We start from the raw sequence: 16,881 nt of genomic DNA, 5'->3' as shown, positions 1-16,881 counted from the left end.
CAGGGCATAATTTAGTTGGACAGAATTAAGACAATCCCACCCAGGACTTCACACCTGTTCACCGCTTCCTGCTCCAGGGAACCTCCCTGCACCACAAGATCTTTTTAATGATGCTAAAAGGTTAATTAATGATTTTTTTAGCCTCAGTGATTAACAGGGCTTTTATGAAAGACTCGGCTGACCCAGGCCCTGAACTACCTGGCCTGCTGATACTCATCCTTCAGGTGGAGCTTGATTTCCTAGGGTCCTCAATAGATGCTGACAGACACTCAGCCCCAGGCAGGATAGGGCTGTCACATAATAAGGTTAGAATAATGCTCCTGCAGTTGCTTTTATCTTTTTTGGCTCTGGCCCCGTATGAGTTATTGTTCAGTCCAAGCCAATCTTACCTTGGCGGCATCATATCATATCAAAATATGGACGTGGCAAGCACAATACCCAAACAAAAGATTATTACAGCAATGATTGACAACACAGCTTGGCAAGTTGTGCAGGGATACTACTGTTCGGTGACTGTAAATCATCAGTGCAGTGGACTTCAATCACAATACAACGACTTAACCACATATATTTGCAGTCAAACGCATCCTAGTGCCCATGCAGTAAACACAGAGCATGGAGAAGGGGTAAAAACAACAGATGCAAGAGCACACACACATAAGCCCCAAAGCAAAACCAGCCTCAGCTTTCCTGACTCCAGTGGAGCGACACCAGTTATATGACCTAAGAATCTGTACAAACCTGAGCACTGCTGAAAAGCCACGGCTCCAGCCACACACAAGCCTGCAAACCATGCTTAAGATGGAGGGCAAAGGCTCTTTAACAGCACAGTGTCAATCAGGGACATGCTGAATAGATATGCAGAATTAACACTTGGAAGGTAACAGACATTGTCCTGTGGGCTTGAATCTCCAATATCTCCTTACCCCAACCCCAGCTGCAGCCTTGTATATTTGTTTAACCAGTGGAAAGTCAAAGCAGAACAGATGTGAAAAAATACCACTCTTCCTTGGCATCATTTTGCATCTGCTTTCACAGACCTTCCCCTTGGTCTGCACCTTGAATGCAGCCTGTTGCATGCAAGGGAACAGGCCTGGCAGCGGTAGCAGGAAAAGACAAGACACTCACCTGAACTCAGTGTAAACCATGCTCTTTAGAGGAGCAGCCTTCCCTAGTTACTTGCACCTCATTTAGTCTCTCTGCCTGGTTTCAGAGAACACCTTTAATAGCCACTTTGAAGATGCTTTGTCATTAGGGCCTGCTTTAGAAGCTTTAAATTGAGAGCCCCTAGTTAAGCTAGGCTGATTATTATGCAGTTAAATGGACTACAGTCTTGCTACAAGATAGAGCGTGAGGCTTAAGGATGCCCTGCACTCAGGCAGTTTATGCACTTAACCGATATGCACGCAGCCAGGGTTTGTTACAATGGTAAAGATTTTGGGGTGATCTTTTTTACTGGCAATGTTTATCACCCCAAAGATCCTTGCTTCACAGCATTCCCAGGCCATCACAGATACAAATCACTCTAACATGACAAAGGTGAGCAACTGGGGAAAAAACCGGGAGCAGCACAGGGCTATGCAGTTGAACAAATTAAGCACTTAACCAATATGCAAGGAAGTGGGGCATGTTATGGCAGTTTCAGAGGAAGGGGGCTTTAGGCTGAGGTTTTCCATTCACCCTAATCCAGATATTTTGGGTGGCTCTGAGAAACAGTCACCTTGATGTAAGCAAACTGGACTGCAGGTGAAGACCCAGGCATAAAAAAAAAAAAGCGTCACCCCAGAGGCACCCAGCGACTTCAGCGGGACACGGTCTTGCCTCAGGGATGTGGGGGACCCAGTCCTGTCTGCTTGCCTTGATTTGATCCCATTTACAAGCCCTATATTTCTCCAGGCACTCTGGATGCATACCTGGGGTGAAAATGAAGGGCCTGAGGCAGAAACCATGCAGAGCATCCTCTTCTTCCTCCTCACCCAGACACCAAGCATTGCCTCACCTCCACAATTTGACCTGTGGAAAGAAAGCACATTAGCCAGCGAGCAACAGAAACTGGCAACGTAAAACACCCTATCCCTTTCCCCTGGGCTGGTTTTAGCAAGAAACCACAGTGTCACTGTTGACCCAGGCTTACCTCACTTTACCAGGCTGCAGGGGCACACATCCTCTTCTCCAGCTCCCTCTTCCTGGCTCGAACACAAGAACACACCACCCCAAAAACCCTCTCTCAGTCCTCATCTCTCCCAGCCTCAGCCAGGACCCTGCTTTGCTGCACCTGCATCAGGCAGCCATGCGACACCCAGCCAGCTGAGCCTGGTGAACTCATCACTGCTGCTCACAAGCACCACAGGGGCCACACATCACCTGTGCGCTACTGCCCAGGGCTCTGCAGACCCACAACCACTTGCAGGCACCTGTTGTGGTCTGACTTGAGCTGTTTCAACCCAAAGATCAATGTTCAAAGGGATCCTAGAGCCTGACCTCTCTGGTTACTGCCCCGCAAGGCAATGCTGATTGCCAGGCAGCATAGGAAGCCCTCATCTGTCGTTGCTGCAATGTCTCTGCCTGCACAGAAAGCTTGTCTGGGGCTGTTCATCCCACAGCCGTCCGGCACACCTGCTATTATTTAGTTATTTTTATCTTAACACAAAGGACAGGAAGAAAGCATGCAAGAGGCTCCTGGTTTTATTTTTTCTGGCCTGCTGTTCCCTGCTGGCATCTCATGCTGTCCACACACCCCTCCCAGCCCGACTCATTTTGCTGATTCTAAATTTCTCCCTTTCCCCCGCCTTTTGTTAATGCTGTTTCATTGCCATTAATGAGAAGCCTGAAACAGCACCATTTCTCAGGCCCCTTCCCAGCTGCTCGCCTCACCTGTGCAGAGGGCCGCCAAACTTAGGCCTCCACTGCACGGAAAAAGGATGGACATGATGAACAGCAGGGTTTTGCTATGCCAAAAAGGACCTGTGCACCACGCAGGTTGTAGCTAATACATTTTATAGGCTGCCCACCTTGCCTGGAGGGGTCTGAACCTGCATGTCTCACTCCTCAGCAAGTGTCCTAGCCAGCAAGCCTTGGGCTAGGCAGAGCCCAGAGCACCTCAGGCTCTAACTTAGTCCTTATTTCAGGAAACCAGAGTTGTGCAGTTCTTATTCAGGCAACCGACAAAGGCCAAGATCTTCGAAGGCAGCCGGTGATTTCAGATGCTCTGTATTCTGACACCCAGTTTTAGGCACCTTCAAGGGGCCTGTTTCTCTTGCTCAGGATTTTGATAGCCAGGCCCCTTGAAGGTGCCAAAAATGCTGCACCAGAAATGGAGATGCCTCAAACAGGTGAGTCACTCAGCCTAAGTGAGACCTTCTGGGTCATGGTTTGTGAAATCCATTGCTAGAACAAGCAAAGCACTTCAGGAACTGTTGCAAGGGCAGGGATGTAAAAGGGTTTCAAAAGGGGCTATTCTGATCCTCTGATTTGCCCTTCTGCCAACATCCCTTGTACAGTTTTACTCCATTAAGCAAAATATCTTGAATCATCTGCAGTACAGAGAATTATTCTTCCACACACTCAGACATATAGAATATATATATATATCCACCCACAGCATCACGACTGACATTTGATCAAAACAAAAATCCACAGGCAAGACGACAAGCTTAGGGGAAAGAAATGGTCATATTGGCCCATTTGAATTCTGCCTCCTTGTTTGTCTCATGTACACATCCAATTGCATGCCCAACATTTCTTTTTTTTTTTTTTTTTTTTTGATAGCCCACATTTGTGGCAGATAACAAGATACTTCATCATTAAAAAAGTGAATTCATTTCTGGCTTGTGTAATGAGTTGGATTAATGTGTTACCTTTTCAGTTTGGGGACCTCAATTTAAATCCTTTCCTGTTAAACTTGATCAGGAAAGAGCCCAGCCTGGCCCCAATACAGAAATTATTCTATACAGTCTGACTGGTTAATAATTAATTTCACTTGATGATTCCCAAAGCTGAATGAAATGCATACAGTTTGGAAGTCTGTAGACCTGTTCATATTTCTCCTTTCCTCTGGAATGGTGATTTTGCAGTGGTTTCTCCACTGTCTTTTCCCATCTTCACCCCTCCTCCTTCCTATTCTCCCCTCCTGCCTTATTTTCCCCCAAATGTTTTATTAATTAAATACACAGACACAACTAAAGGAGAGAATGAGAGATACAGCAGAGGTGATTAGTTCAGGATCAGTTTGCATTTAGTCATGGAGCAGTCTCTATGCTGTAGTTTTAATAAATGTGAACAAAGAACAATATACATACAACATTTTAGGATGCAGAAACTAATATAGCAACAAGACAGCACTGTGCATGTGTGCGAAGAAACGACTTCAGTCTTGGCACAACTAATTATTGTTTCACCTGTCGTATAAAACTGGTTCTTCCTTTTTGATCAACTTTGCCTCATGTCCCAGGCAGAAGACTGAGGACCTGGGCACTTGATTTTTTATTTCTGGCCTCCGCCACCGACTTCCTGAGGCACCCCAGGCAACTCACTTCACCATACTGTGCCACAGCTTGCCTATTTATCAAAGGGGCCTGGTTTGTTGTGAGGCTTAATTAATGAATGCCCACGTGTCATTTGGAGTTCTTCAGCTGGAAGATGGTGTAGATCTACATGGGGTTATTAGTTTCAGACATTTCTTTTTTAACCTTATTACCCATCTATCCATCCATCTCACATGATGTTATGCCATGATTATTTATTGCCTGGAGCCCATTGTGTTTTAAGCCTAGTTAGATTTTTCTTTCAGGTTTTTATAAACAGGCTGATTCTGGACATGGATCCTCAAAAAAGGTCCAAACATTTGTTGTCTGGTGAATGAGTTGACTGGCAAGAAGAGAGGTTATCTGCCTTAACCCTGTAAAGGCCACCAGAAGATGCAATCCTGTTCAGCTAAATAGGACATGGGGATGGTTGTTTTTATTGAAACCGTGATCAATAATTCATCTTAAAACACATTCTCTTCCCGATTACTCCCCTCGCGCATCTTCCCGAGAAGGCTCCCGTATGTATATTTGATTGGTTAACTGAAGAAGAGTGTTCACCTTCAAGGTGAATAGCTTTAAAGAACAGAGGTCATGGAAAATGAATCACACAACAGCCACTTGGACCTATCTTCCCAGAATCACCAAAACCAAAAGCTGATGCCACTGAGAACTAGATGGCAAAATCAATTGGCTATTGTGAAAAAAACAAAAAACAAAACAAACACAAAACCTTGTTTGAAAGTGGGAAAGGTTAAGGAGATAAAATTGCTCCTGCAAAGGCCTTTTGTAGCTGGCATCTTTTATAGGAGCTTGCAGGAGCTGTCTCAGAGCTTTTGCCACAACTGTCATCTCCGGTTTTTAGCATGACCTTCTGTTTTGGAGGGTTTCTTACAAATAAAGGATTCTAGGCAAGGAAAATAATCAATGTCTCATAGGTGGTTTAGTACTTGTGCAGGTAAATAAGCGTGCATACAAATAAAAACCTCTCCAAGCCTCAGTGCAATAGATACACAGCTATCATGCAATCCTCGTGCTGATCAAAGCCCCAAATGACTGAAGGGAGGGAAGTTCCCCACTCTGTGTTAAACTAGAGTTAACTGAGATTAAGAAGAGATACCTCCCTTTCTACCAACAGCTGAATGGATGTTGGCAGTAGAGGCAGCCACATGAACAAGTGGCTGGAGAAAAAAGATTTGAGATCCCTGGGAGATATCCCAAGCAAGGCAAATCCCAGCCACCTCCTTTCTGGGACAAAAGCAAGATTGGGGCCCTATTTACTCAGTGCTACCATAGTATGGACTCATCTAAAGAACACCATGCTTTCACTTGCAGCTGATCAGTCCACACATTTGGAGGCTTAGTAGACACAAGGAACTTTAACATACCTGATGATGAATATCTTTAGCAAATACAAAAAAAAAAAAAAATCAGGGCCAAACACATTAGCAGAAAGCAGTCAAGAACAAACCACTATCAAAAGCAAGAAACAAGTTAATACCAAATCCTCACTTTTTCCTTCCTCTCTCTCACCACCTTCTATCCTCAAGTCACTACAGCTAAAAGGAGCCTCAGTTAATCTCAGCCCTTATTTATACACCAGCAGGATAATGATGCTGCCCCCACCCCCTTTATAAATCAAACCTGGTTGTGCAAGATATAGGTAACTATTGATCAGAGTATATCTTGGGGCTTTGCTTTTTCTTAGAAAGCTGGACTAGGAGCATAGCTAGGCTGGAAAAGGTGTTTCTACGGTCTGTCACTAGGTTTTCAAAATTTCTCTTGGTTTCTTTTAGGACTGGACCAAAACCTTTTGAAGATGTAGGAGGGAGGGTAACAGGAGAGTGCAAGCACCCTGTGCATAGCTCACAGCTTGGTTGCAGGGATATTTTCTCCTTGGGTTGTAGAGGAGCCCACTCAAAACTTTGCCCTGTCATTTTTCTGTATTTTGGACAACTGGTGTAGAGCCCAGCCATGCTTAGCTACTCTGGGGTGAATATCTCTTTAGTTCAAAACTTTGTTCTGGATCTGAGAACACATCCCAGCAAGCATACTGGTGAAAACAGTCCATTTTTGGAGGAGAAGCTTTAGCTTCAAGCAAATGGCATGTATTCACAAACGTACCATTTCTTGCACAATTCCCAACTAGCTTTAGCTGGGAGTTGTTTGAAAAGTTTATAGCTACAAATTTCATCCCTCTGGGAATAAGGACCTGTGAGCAAGGAGGAGTGGGAACAGGTGAGGGAACAGAGAGAGAGAGGGGTGGGGGCATGTATTTAGCATTGAGGTCTCTCTCATTCAGAGGAATGGTTTTGAATTGCACCCAATGAAATAGCCCTAAGATCTCTAAGCAGGGAATTATCTGTTAGACTCCAGCATGTTGACAGTAATGTCTGTCAGCCTCTTGATTCTGTTACCCCATTAGTCAACCGTCCCATTAGCAATTATCCTGCAGGCTCTGGGAATTGTTACCCACAGATGAGCGGGATGAGGCAGCCTTGCAAGGGGCAGTGGTGCATGGGGAGAAAGGAAGGTATTTCTGTTTCGCTCAGTTGCTCTCACAGCAGCATTCCTTGGACAGGCCTGCGTGGCTTGGTATTTATTTCTCTGTTGCAAACTCTTAAGAAAAACAGCTGTAGCCCATGACACTTCAGACCCAGCTGCCCTTGCCTCCCCGCTTCTCCCGCTAAATGTATGCCAAACAGCTTAACCAAGGTTATTCTTACTGTGTGGGAGAAAGGAGAGTGGATACATCTCCAAATGGTTTTGTTTAATGAGAGAAAAATTGATGCTCTCATGTCTACTTCACCTGAGAAGTCTCCTTGGGGGTTTTCATTTCTGCTTCTCCAGAAACAAAATTAGAATATTCTGGGGGTTGCTGGAGTACAATGCTTGCCTGTCAATACCCAGGAGTTACATAAAGCCTTGCTTTATAAAAGGTAAAACACAAAGCATTTATACCCAAAGAATGTATGCTCTAAAAATAAAAGAGCATGCTCTTTCTCTCTCTGCCATGTTTTTCCTATCTTGCATTCACTTTCTCCCCCTTTTTTTTCCTGCTACATTGGGAAAATACCGTCTTAACCTGGCAAGGAAAGGGAAGGGAGCTCTTTTGCGGAGAGGGACATCCGACGCACCCAATGGGGATGTGACCCTAGGAAGATGAGCCATTCACATGGTCTTTGCACAAGGCTGCATCACATTGCCCTTCCGTGCTCGACCCTCTCTCATCTGCAGAATTTAAAACACCTAAAACCATGTAACATTAATGTCTGCTTAATCTCATTACGCAAATAATTCATAGGTCTTCATCTGCAAGATTTATAGATGAAACGAGGAGATTTTTACAATTGCCCATCATGTTTAAGAAGCCACATTCATAAAGGGTCTGCTGGATCGGTTTTCCCACAATTATGGGTCTTGGCTTGCTTTCTTTTTATTTTGTGCTTTGGGGCTTGCCTTTCCCTCTCTTCACAAAGGATCCTCCATTTTAAATTGCCTTCTAATTAGAAGGCTCTTAGTTATATGAGCTGGTGAGCTGGCCCCGTATGTTGATAGGTAAACTATTTGCAATTGTACTTTGTGCAACCCAAGGCTGGCTTTTGATCTTCAGATGAATTCTATTCATGCAACACAATGCATTTTTCCCTTTAGTCCTCCTATTTCATATCTTCGCCATTTTTTCTTCTGTAAACAAATTATTACAACAGAAGTCAGCTGCATAGAAGGGAACTTTGGGCTTTGTTGCAAATGTCTGTGGATTTGTGTGTCGAAAGCCAAATTAAAATTACCAAGGCTAAGTAGAGGTAGACGTGAGTCTCAGCTATAGATCGAAGACAAAGCCACTGTAACTTCTCTTTGGTAGAAAATGGATCCATCTTCAAGTGGAGTTACAAGAGCAAGTCATGGGTTTGTGTGCTTGTTTTACACACAGGACTTCTTCACTTCTACTTAGCAAAGGAGGTTGGACCTCCAGCTCATTCATTTCTGGTACAACTGCTGCCATGCCAAGGAAGTTGGTTACAACAGGATTATTTCCTAAGCGTGTTAGAGTACTGTTTTGTTTTGCCTGTGCAGATGAGACCAACCCTGGAGGGTGGTGGCACCGTTCCCTCAACATGGACCAAATGTGGTTGGATCTAACCAAGGCAAAAGGAAATTAGGTTTGAATGTTAGGACACAGCTGGATGCACCTGGGCATTAAGTAACTGCAGTCTAGATAAGGCCAAATCTCAGCCGGTGCATGGTTTCAAGTCATTCTGGATTGAGACTTCAAAGACATTAAGGCTGGAAGGGACCTTGGAAGATCATGGAGTCCAGCCCCACTTCCGACGCTAGAGATCAGTATAGCTTCAATGACGTCAATAGAGCATGTTAATCTACATCATCTGAAGATCTGGCCTACTGACTGAATAGTTTGAGTAAGGACCGATTTAAACATCAAGGCATTTTTCAGAATTTGGCCCTGAAAGTGAGTTATGTTACAGCCAACTCCATAGAAATAGAGGTATTAAAGATAGGAAAATTGTTGGATTACAATGAAGCAAAAAAACCCAACCCCTCATTAATTTTCCCAAGGGCTTTTGGCTCTGAGGATAGGTGTATAGATCTAACCTCATCCCACAAAAACATTCAGACACAAATCCCTGTGTGTGTACAAATAGAAATTAAAAAGAAAATCAGCTCCCCCAAACCATTTTTCCCTCTTCTAATCTTGTGTAGCAAAAATTAAAGCTTGATAAGGCCCAGAGATGAAGGCGAGATTGTTCTGCATTAGTTTCTCTGCATGTCACCTTGTTCCTAGCCAAGCTTTAATAATAAGCATGTTTATTTGAATAGTTTGCTGATATCACACATCAATTTTAGCATGCGGTCTCCTGCCAGATGAATTTATAACCCTTTTAATATACTTGGACGTGGGAATGTGTTTAGACTTGTTGGAAGGAGGGATAAACCAGGTGACTATGGTCTAGGCGGGTTTGTTCATTAGCAGTTCATATCACCTAATGTATTGTGTGATGAGAACAATAGTCCCAGTTTCAGAGTACCCCACTTAACTGCAGGAAAGGGAATGGGGCGACAAGAAGTGTATGTAGCAGTCGAAGGTCTGCTACAAACCCGTATGGTCAGCTCTCAAGGATACCAGGGGGACGAGGGAGGGCAGGGAGCAGAAGTTTGACTAATTAATGGTTAGGATAGTAGACTTTGTAAATGGTTCGATGAAATGTTTTGCAACAAAATTAGCATAAAAATTGTAGAGGTTTCAAACTGTCTTCTGGTCGGCAAATCACCTAGCTTGTGCAAACAGGGAAGATTTATAAGAAGTCCCCGTGCAGAGGGATGACAGAGCTAAAGCCCATTGAAACTAGTGGGCATCTCTAAGTTTCTCAGTTCTAACATGAACTGTCCCTAAAAGTCACCCATGGGGCAGGAGACTAATGTTTGTGAGGGCAGCTATTTGGCTCTGGTTGGACGGACCGGTGCCTTTGTCTGGGTTTGGTGGCTGGCACTGAGGTCCACTGGGGGAATGCATTGCAGGAGGCTCTCTGATTTCAGGGCCTGTGTCCTTGCTTGGAGCTGGCCTCTGTTGTGTGGCTGAGTGTTTTGGAGACAGGGAGAACTTTTCAGACTCTTTGCTTTTATCCCATTTCACACCTCAGGCAAATTGAAAAAAAAACAAACTGTCTCTTAAACTCTAATTCCTGCTTTAATGGTGCTTGTATAGCACAGAAATATAGGACAGCAGCTGCAGATAAAAAAAAAATAGAAATATGATTTTGTGCACACCTGGAAAGAGCTCCCTGGTTTCATTGATAGCATAAGTATTGTATCATCTCATCACATAAACCCAGAATTGCTTGTCCCCGCTGGCTTTTTTCTGCCTAATCCTTTTCAACACCTCTCCTGTCCTCTCTACTCAATCTTGCTGCTTCTGGAACATAAATGGTATAAACCAGATTTGCAGCCTGGTTTTAACTGACCTTTGCTTTTTGTGCCTCCAATGTGCAGAGGCCAACAACTGTAGGAGTAAAGATACTGAGACTGCAGCAGACCCAATGGCTAGAGCAATTAAGCATTAAATGATCAGGTGATTTAATCTGGCCTCCAGCCAACTGGGGCAAAAGTATTACACCCCAAATTATTTGTGCTTGCAAATGGCAGGCCCCAAATTAGGGCGCTGGTGTCTGAAAAGCTCAGCGTGCGTGTTCGTGATCCAAGGGGCGCTGTAGTCAGTCGGGCCCATCTACCAGAGTACATGCCCATGCATGCTGTGCACCTGACTGCAATGTTAATAGGACTACACATTTCAGTAAGCTTTTGCCCAGGAGCACAACTGGACTCTGTGTTTATTTAAAGGCTAACATTTATCCCTGTTGAAATTAAGTTCCATCTCCGATCCCATAAAGCTTGGAAGCAAGTGCTTGAACCTGAACTGCATTAAATAATTCTGCTGGCTTCAGTGTGACTGGGTGTGCTTAAAATTAAGCACATGGGTAAGTACAGGAAGGCCCTTTCCAAATTTCCGAATACTGGGACGTTGTGAGAAAGCAAAAACACGCCAATAAAGCAAGCAGAGCCGCTGCATCCCCAGACACCCTTGGTTACGGTATTTCACAAAGGTGGCTCACTATTAATTATTTATGAAGATACTCCACACTATGCTGGAGAATGTCCAGCAGTATATTTTGTAAGAGTAATGAAGTCTAGACCTCTCAAGGACAGCATTTTCTCTTCTCTCTATTACTTGTCTGCTGAGAGGTAGGGTGAGACTATCATTTTGTGCTAGTGACTTATGGGCCGGGCAGCCTAGGAAAGGGTGAATTAGTGAGGTTTTTTTAAACGCTGTACAATGGTGAAGTCACCCATGTTTGCTGGGAGGGCAGGCTCTGACATTTCATTCAAGTGCACTGATGTTTCTTGGCTTGGGTTTTTAGATGTCATTTATAAAGCCAAAATGACACAGTGAGGGGAACTCTATGAAACCGCCTGCCATTTATTGGATTTTGAACAATAATGGAATAGCAGATTCTCTGCTTAAGACTTGGAAAATGAAACACATCTTTTTTTTATTAACTACTAGAAGTGGTCATTAAAACCATCTTAGCCTACCAGCCTCGGAGGGGAACGCAGAAGTCTCTGAGCAACAATTGCTACAAATATTAGGGCAGTTGAGTTGCTATTAATAGGACAAAAACTGTTCCTTGGGTCTTTGGGTGGCATTAGGCTCATCTGGGCTAGGGACAGAAGTTACCCATAAACTGGTTTAAATGATTAGGAACTGGTTTAAATCGGTAACAGAACAGAAGTTCAGTGCACATAAACCAGTTTCAAAAAGGCTGAAACTGGTTTAAGATAAAACTGGTTGAATGTAGTATCAGACTTAACTGATTTGGGTCAAGCTGGTTTATGAAACTTCTGTCCTAGACCCCTTCCTTGTTCAAGTTCAATCACAGTCCCCCAGCATCCCAGCATGCTTTGCAGTCTGCTGTGCTGTGTGCTCCAGCAGAGAAGGGCTAGCTCTGCTCCCTAGCTGGAGCAGTGAGGGCTGGCTGACAAGGGGAGGAGTGGGAGCAAGCCCAGCTGGGGATGTAGCCCAGTCTGCAGGGTGGGGAGGAGGGATGCCTCCCCCTAGGCAAACCCCGGCTTGGGTCAGGGGCCAGGGAGGGGGACTAAATGCCTGTCCCCCTGCTCAAACTTACTGCTGGCTGCAACTGTGGACTACAACTCCCAGAGGCACCTGGAAGCAGGAGGAGGAAGTGATGAGAAACCCTGCAGAGTCCTGCTGCCGTGATGCTGGCCTGAAAATCCCAGAGACCTCAGGGGCAGCAGGAAGAGGAAGCAACACATAGCCCATGCTGGCTACATGTCAGAGAGCCCTGCTCTAGCTGCCCAGCTTCTGGCCTGAGCCACTGCAGGCCCGTGGCAGCATTTCCTGAATCAAAGGGAAAAGTCTGTTCGCTTCTGTTTCGGTTTGATCTCTGCAGTTTAGACGAAACCTGCAAAGACTGAATCCATTCAGCCTTGGACTTTTTGACTGTCTGTACTTAGCCCTGGAGTCCCCAACAAGCTCAAGGGTAATGTCATGGTCAGAAGATGCTGCTTTCAGCCACAATGAATTAAAAAGGAGCCTGAGAGGGAGAGCAAAGTGTGGTGCTGCCCAGGAGCCAGCAAAGGCTGGTGTAAGAGCCACTTAGGGTCTGTTTTAATTGTAAATGTCTCCTATTGAAAATTTATGCTGATTGGGGGATCTGGATTAGCACAGGAGCTGCCTCAAAAATTAGGAAGGTAAAGGCAGCTTCTGCTTCCTCTGTGCCCCTTGAGAGTCTGCCCTGATGTTCGTATTTAACTTCAGCTGGCAGCGACTCGCGCTTGGGCGTCTGCACAGGAGTCACTGAGCCAAGATCCCAGCCCCGCAGAAAGAGCAAACGCTGGGAGGAAAAACTAGCAGCAATGTGCCCCTCTTCAGCACGGAGGAGTTGTGCACACAAAGTGCGAGAGGAAAGGTTGCAGTGATGGCAAAAGGGACTTGGCCAAGATTGCTCAGATTTTTTGATTAACTTTCCCGCAGGGCCTTCTCAGAGGAAATAAAACTGGCTCTGGCTGACGACAGACATGATATGCTAGTCCTTCAAGGAGAGGAGTAGCACGCCGCTGCCAAGACTCCTGGTTTGAGAGCAACTGAAACAGAGGATAGGGACTTGGTCTTGTGGGTAAAATCGACCCCTGCCCAAAGGGGCCCACACCAGGCTTATGCAACACGTAAGCTTTGTTTTGTGCATCGGAGTGAATTCCCAAAACGGTTGCAAGTGAAGCCGCGTGCCTTTGGACCTCTTTCTTTTGTCAGCCTGCACAGCCTCCATGGATAGGCAGCTGTAGAAACACTTGATCTGATATTCAGAGGATGCAGATTGATGTGTCAAGCCCATCAAGGAGATGGAGGGGGAGAAGGAAAGAAATCGCATCTTTTGCTAGAAGACGGAGCTCTTACTGGAATCAAACCAAACTAACAAACCCAGATTGTTTCCTTAAGCAGGAACGACGCATCTCAACCTTGGATCTTGATCCCCACTCGAGCACTCTGCCCCCTTCCTTGTCTCCCCCCCAGTTCTGGCCTTTGAAACTATCTCCATTTCATTTGCAAACTGATTTCATGATGGAGCAGAAATGCCAATCAATTGTACAGCCATCAGCAGGAGAGCATCACCAATCTACATTAGCCAGCTGGGCTGCTTTCCAGAGCATCATCTACAACACATGAATTATTACCGAAACATTACTGCTGTCAGCACATTCCTCTCTATACAACTTCCTATTATTATTTTTTTGGCGGACAACCCTGAAATTTTAAACAGCTCAATCTTGCTAAACTAATGCAACTGCCTGGTGCCTTCAGGATGAACTTTTCATAAAATCAACAATAATCCTTCGACTGAGGAAAATACATATATATGTATCCTCCAAACATCCCTTCCCCCCGCCACCCCTTGTTTGTTTTGCTCCTGCTCTCTGTACTAGCTCTGGCTTTCCTTCTCATTGCTATAACAGCCTTTTATTTGTCTTGCAAAGGAAGGAAGAGACTTAAGGGATCCTTAAGCTTCAGTGACACCGAGTATGAAGTAGCTTATAAATCAGAGCTGGAGAAAGCAGGATCAGCAAGCACTGCTGCTCGCATCTTAGCTCATAAAAAAAGTGCGTGCGAGTACTACCCCGCTTAAAAACTGCTCGTGTGGCTGCGACTCATTCAAAGCGAGGCAATCGTGCAGGGAAAACACGGAGGTCTGAAGAGTCAGATGGAGGATTTGGTGACTTTTCTCATTAAAGATCCTCCTTTTGGCTCTTCAGCCACTGCCAGGTGGTGATGACTTGGTGTCACCCGGGTGCAAACTGAGAAACTAGCAGCTTACAGCCGGATGCTGTGAACTCTCTGCATGTGAGCAGCGGCTCTGTTCGTGTGCACGGAGATAGGGGCACAGGTAACCACTTGCAGGTTTTACAGCCTTTATAGACTTGGATGGTAGTAGGATGGTGCTATTTTTAACGGTAAAAATGCTGCCTCCATGTCAGCAGGCGTCTCTACGATGCTTCAGCAAGGCACGCTGTGCTTGCTCTGGGCTCACTAACTCCTGAAATGGGACCAGTATAGCCATTTTAGCGCACCACTGGGTGCACACCCAGGAACTTCTCTGTCTTGCCATGCTCTGGATCGTGGCCGCACGAAGGAAGCTACATTACTTCCACTTTGTGTCCCGGGTGGTGGGTCTACTGGCCTCACGGTGGTGGTTATTAGCATAAACACAGGCCTGGTCCCTTGTATTAAATCACCCCTGGCTTCCCCCAGGTTGTTCACATGAAGGTGAAAATCGCAGGAAGCAGCAAAGAATCCTCAAAGAGGAGGAGATAAAGGTCATACTTCAAATTACCCAAATCAAATAAAGATTTCACTTAGCTCTAATAAGACAATTATGTTGATTACACTTCCAGTGGTTATTAAAAAAAAAGATATGTTTCATTTTCCAAGTCTTAAGCAGAGAATCCGCTATTCCACTCTTGTTGAAAATCCAATAAATGCCTTAAAAAAAAAAAAAAAAAAATCAGTCACGGTCATTTGTGTGTGAATGAAATTAACGCAGATTTGTTAGCATAAAGAATTAATTAAACTTCAATTGGTTATTTAAATAATATTTAGTGCAGATTTAAAAACGATGTTGCATGTGAATATTTCAATAAAATATTTAAATAGTTAATATGTTTCCTTGCTGACGCTCTGATAAATGTGCTTTTAATTAATGTGACATTAAAAATAAATGGAATGAAGTATATTTTTACATGCAATCGTTTTGAACAACAGGTAATCATTTTCCTTTCCTTCTGGTATACATCAGAAATGGCATCCCTGACGTCCATGAAGCTACACCAGGGTACAACGAGTTTTGCTCAAAGGCAGAGCCATGAGACTAGGGGGAAAACTTGGAGTCAATTTTTTCAACCCCATTTTGTAGATGCCAGGAATATATTTGGATGGTGAATATTTGTATGCCAATAGCACCTAAGGCCCCAGCTGGAAACAGGACCTGCTTTATACCAAATGATACACAAACCAAACAGCAGCTTTCCTCTCCTTAGTTCACAAAGAGATTAAGGCATTTGACCAGGGTCACAAAGTAGATCTGTAGCGGAACTGGGAACTGAGCTCAGGATCCCTGTCCAGTTGCTTGAGATCACAGCCCCCTTCCTCCCAAAGAGGGGAGGGGTGATAATCCATGCTATTCTCCTGCCCATCACTACTAGGAAAAGGTCAAATGTCAAAAAAAGGCACAAAAAGCTTTTTGAAAACCTACCAGCAACACGCCTGCAACCATTTCATTAACACAGGCATGGAAGTAGATGGATCCTTTATGGCACTGGTGTTATGAGGTCCTCCGAATTCACCATGCAGGAGATGGGGGAAAACAGGCCAGAGTCTGAAAGTCAGTCCTGAGACGGAGGTGGCAGAATGAAGGAGACCAGCATCTGTGATAGCCTTGAGCTCTCGTCATGATAGGAAACCAGGCAAAGGAGAGCAAAGGGCACAGTTTTTCAAGGGGTAAATGTGGCAGATGTGCATGCATCACTGTGCACATCTGCCCTGCAAGCTCTGCGTTGTTGGTCCACGTGCCAGCTGTCAGCAGAGGGCTGTGTCCTCTCCCAGGAGTCGGGAAGGAGGGAGAGCTTGATGGAGAATGTATTAAACACAGGCAGTCCTCAGACTTACGACATACTTGGTTCCTGAAAACCACGTCTTAAGTTGAAACGTTATAAGTCGGAACCGATTTTCCCATAGGAAACAATGTTATAAATAGGAGATTGGTTCCTGAACCAAGGCCCGATACCCTATTTTTACCAAAAATAACCCATAACTTTGTACTCGGTCAATTATAAATGAGTAATATAGGTACATTCATGTATTTATATTGTAAATAGCAATCCTATTGATTTGGAAGGACTTCTTTGAGGTGACTTTGCTGGACTTTTTGAAGGGCTCTTGGCTGGAGTCGTCTCAGGAGTCTTGGCTGCAGGTTTTTCTGGAGTCTTGTCTGCTTTCTTAAGAAACCGTCCAAGGAAGCTTGGACAGATGTTTTCCAGGGAGATGGGTGATGCAGTGAACATGTTCACTGGCGTGGCATGGCGTCGGATCAAGCATTGTAAAGTCAAAACTGATGTCAGAAAGCTGAAACGGGGTGTCAATTTATAAATGTTGTAAGTGTGAAACGCTGTAACTTGAAATGTTGTAAGTCGAGGACTGTCTGCATACACCTGATCCCTCACCTCTTTTCTGCCTGTTCCCATAACATGCATGCTAGCAGGACAGATGTAGAAT

The 16,881-nt window shown here is 44.7% G+C and overlaps 1 long non-coding RNA gene across 1 annotated transcript; it reads left to right on the top strand.

The window, feature by feature from the left end:
• Positions 1 to 6,202: 6,202 nt before the first annotated feature.
• LOC102385301 lies at positions 6,203 to 7,768 on the top strand. The gene is made up of 3 exons (XR_324715.1): positions 6,203 to 6,277; positions 7,374 to 7,462; positions 7,617 to 7,768. It is a non-coding gene; the product is annotated as an uncharacterized LOC102385301 (long non-coding RNA).
• Positions 7,769 to 16,881: the final 9,113 nt, after the last annotated feature.

The sequence above is a fragment of the Alligator sinensis genome, unplaced genomic scaffold, assembly GCF_000455745.1.
Source record: "Alligator sinensis unplaced genomic scaffold, ASM45574v1 scaffold1499_1, whole genome shotgun sequence".
NCBI lineage: Eukaryota > Metazoa > Chordata > Crocodylia > Alligatoridae > Alligator > Alligator sinensis.
This window is presented reverse-complemented; position numbering and strand designations above follow the sequence as displayed.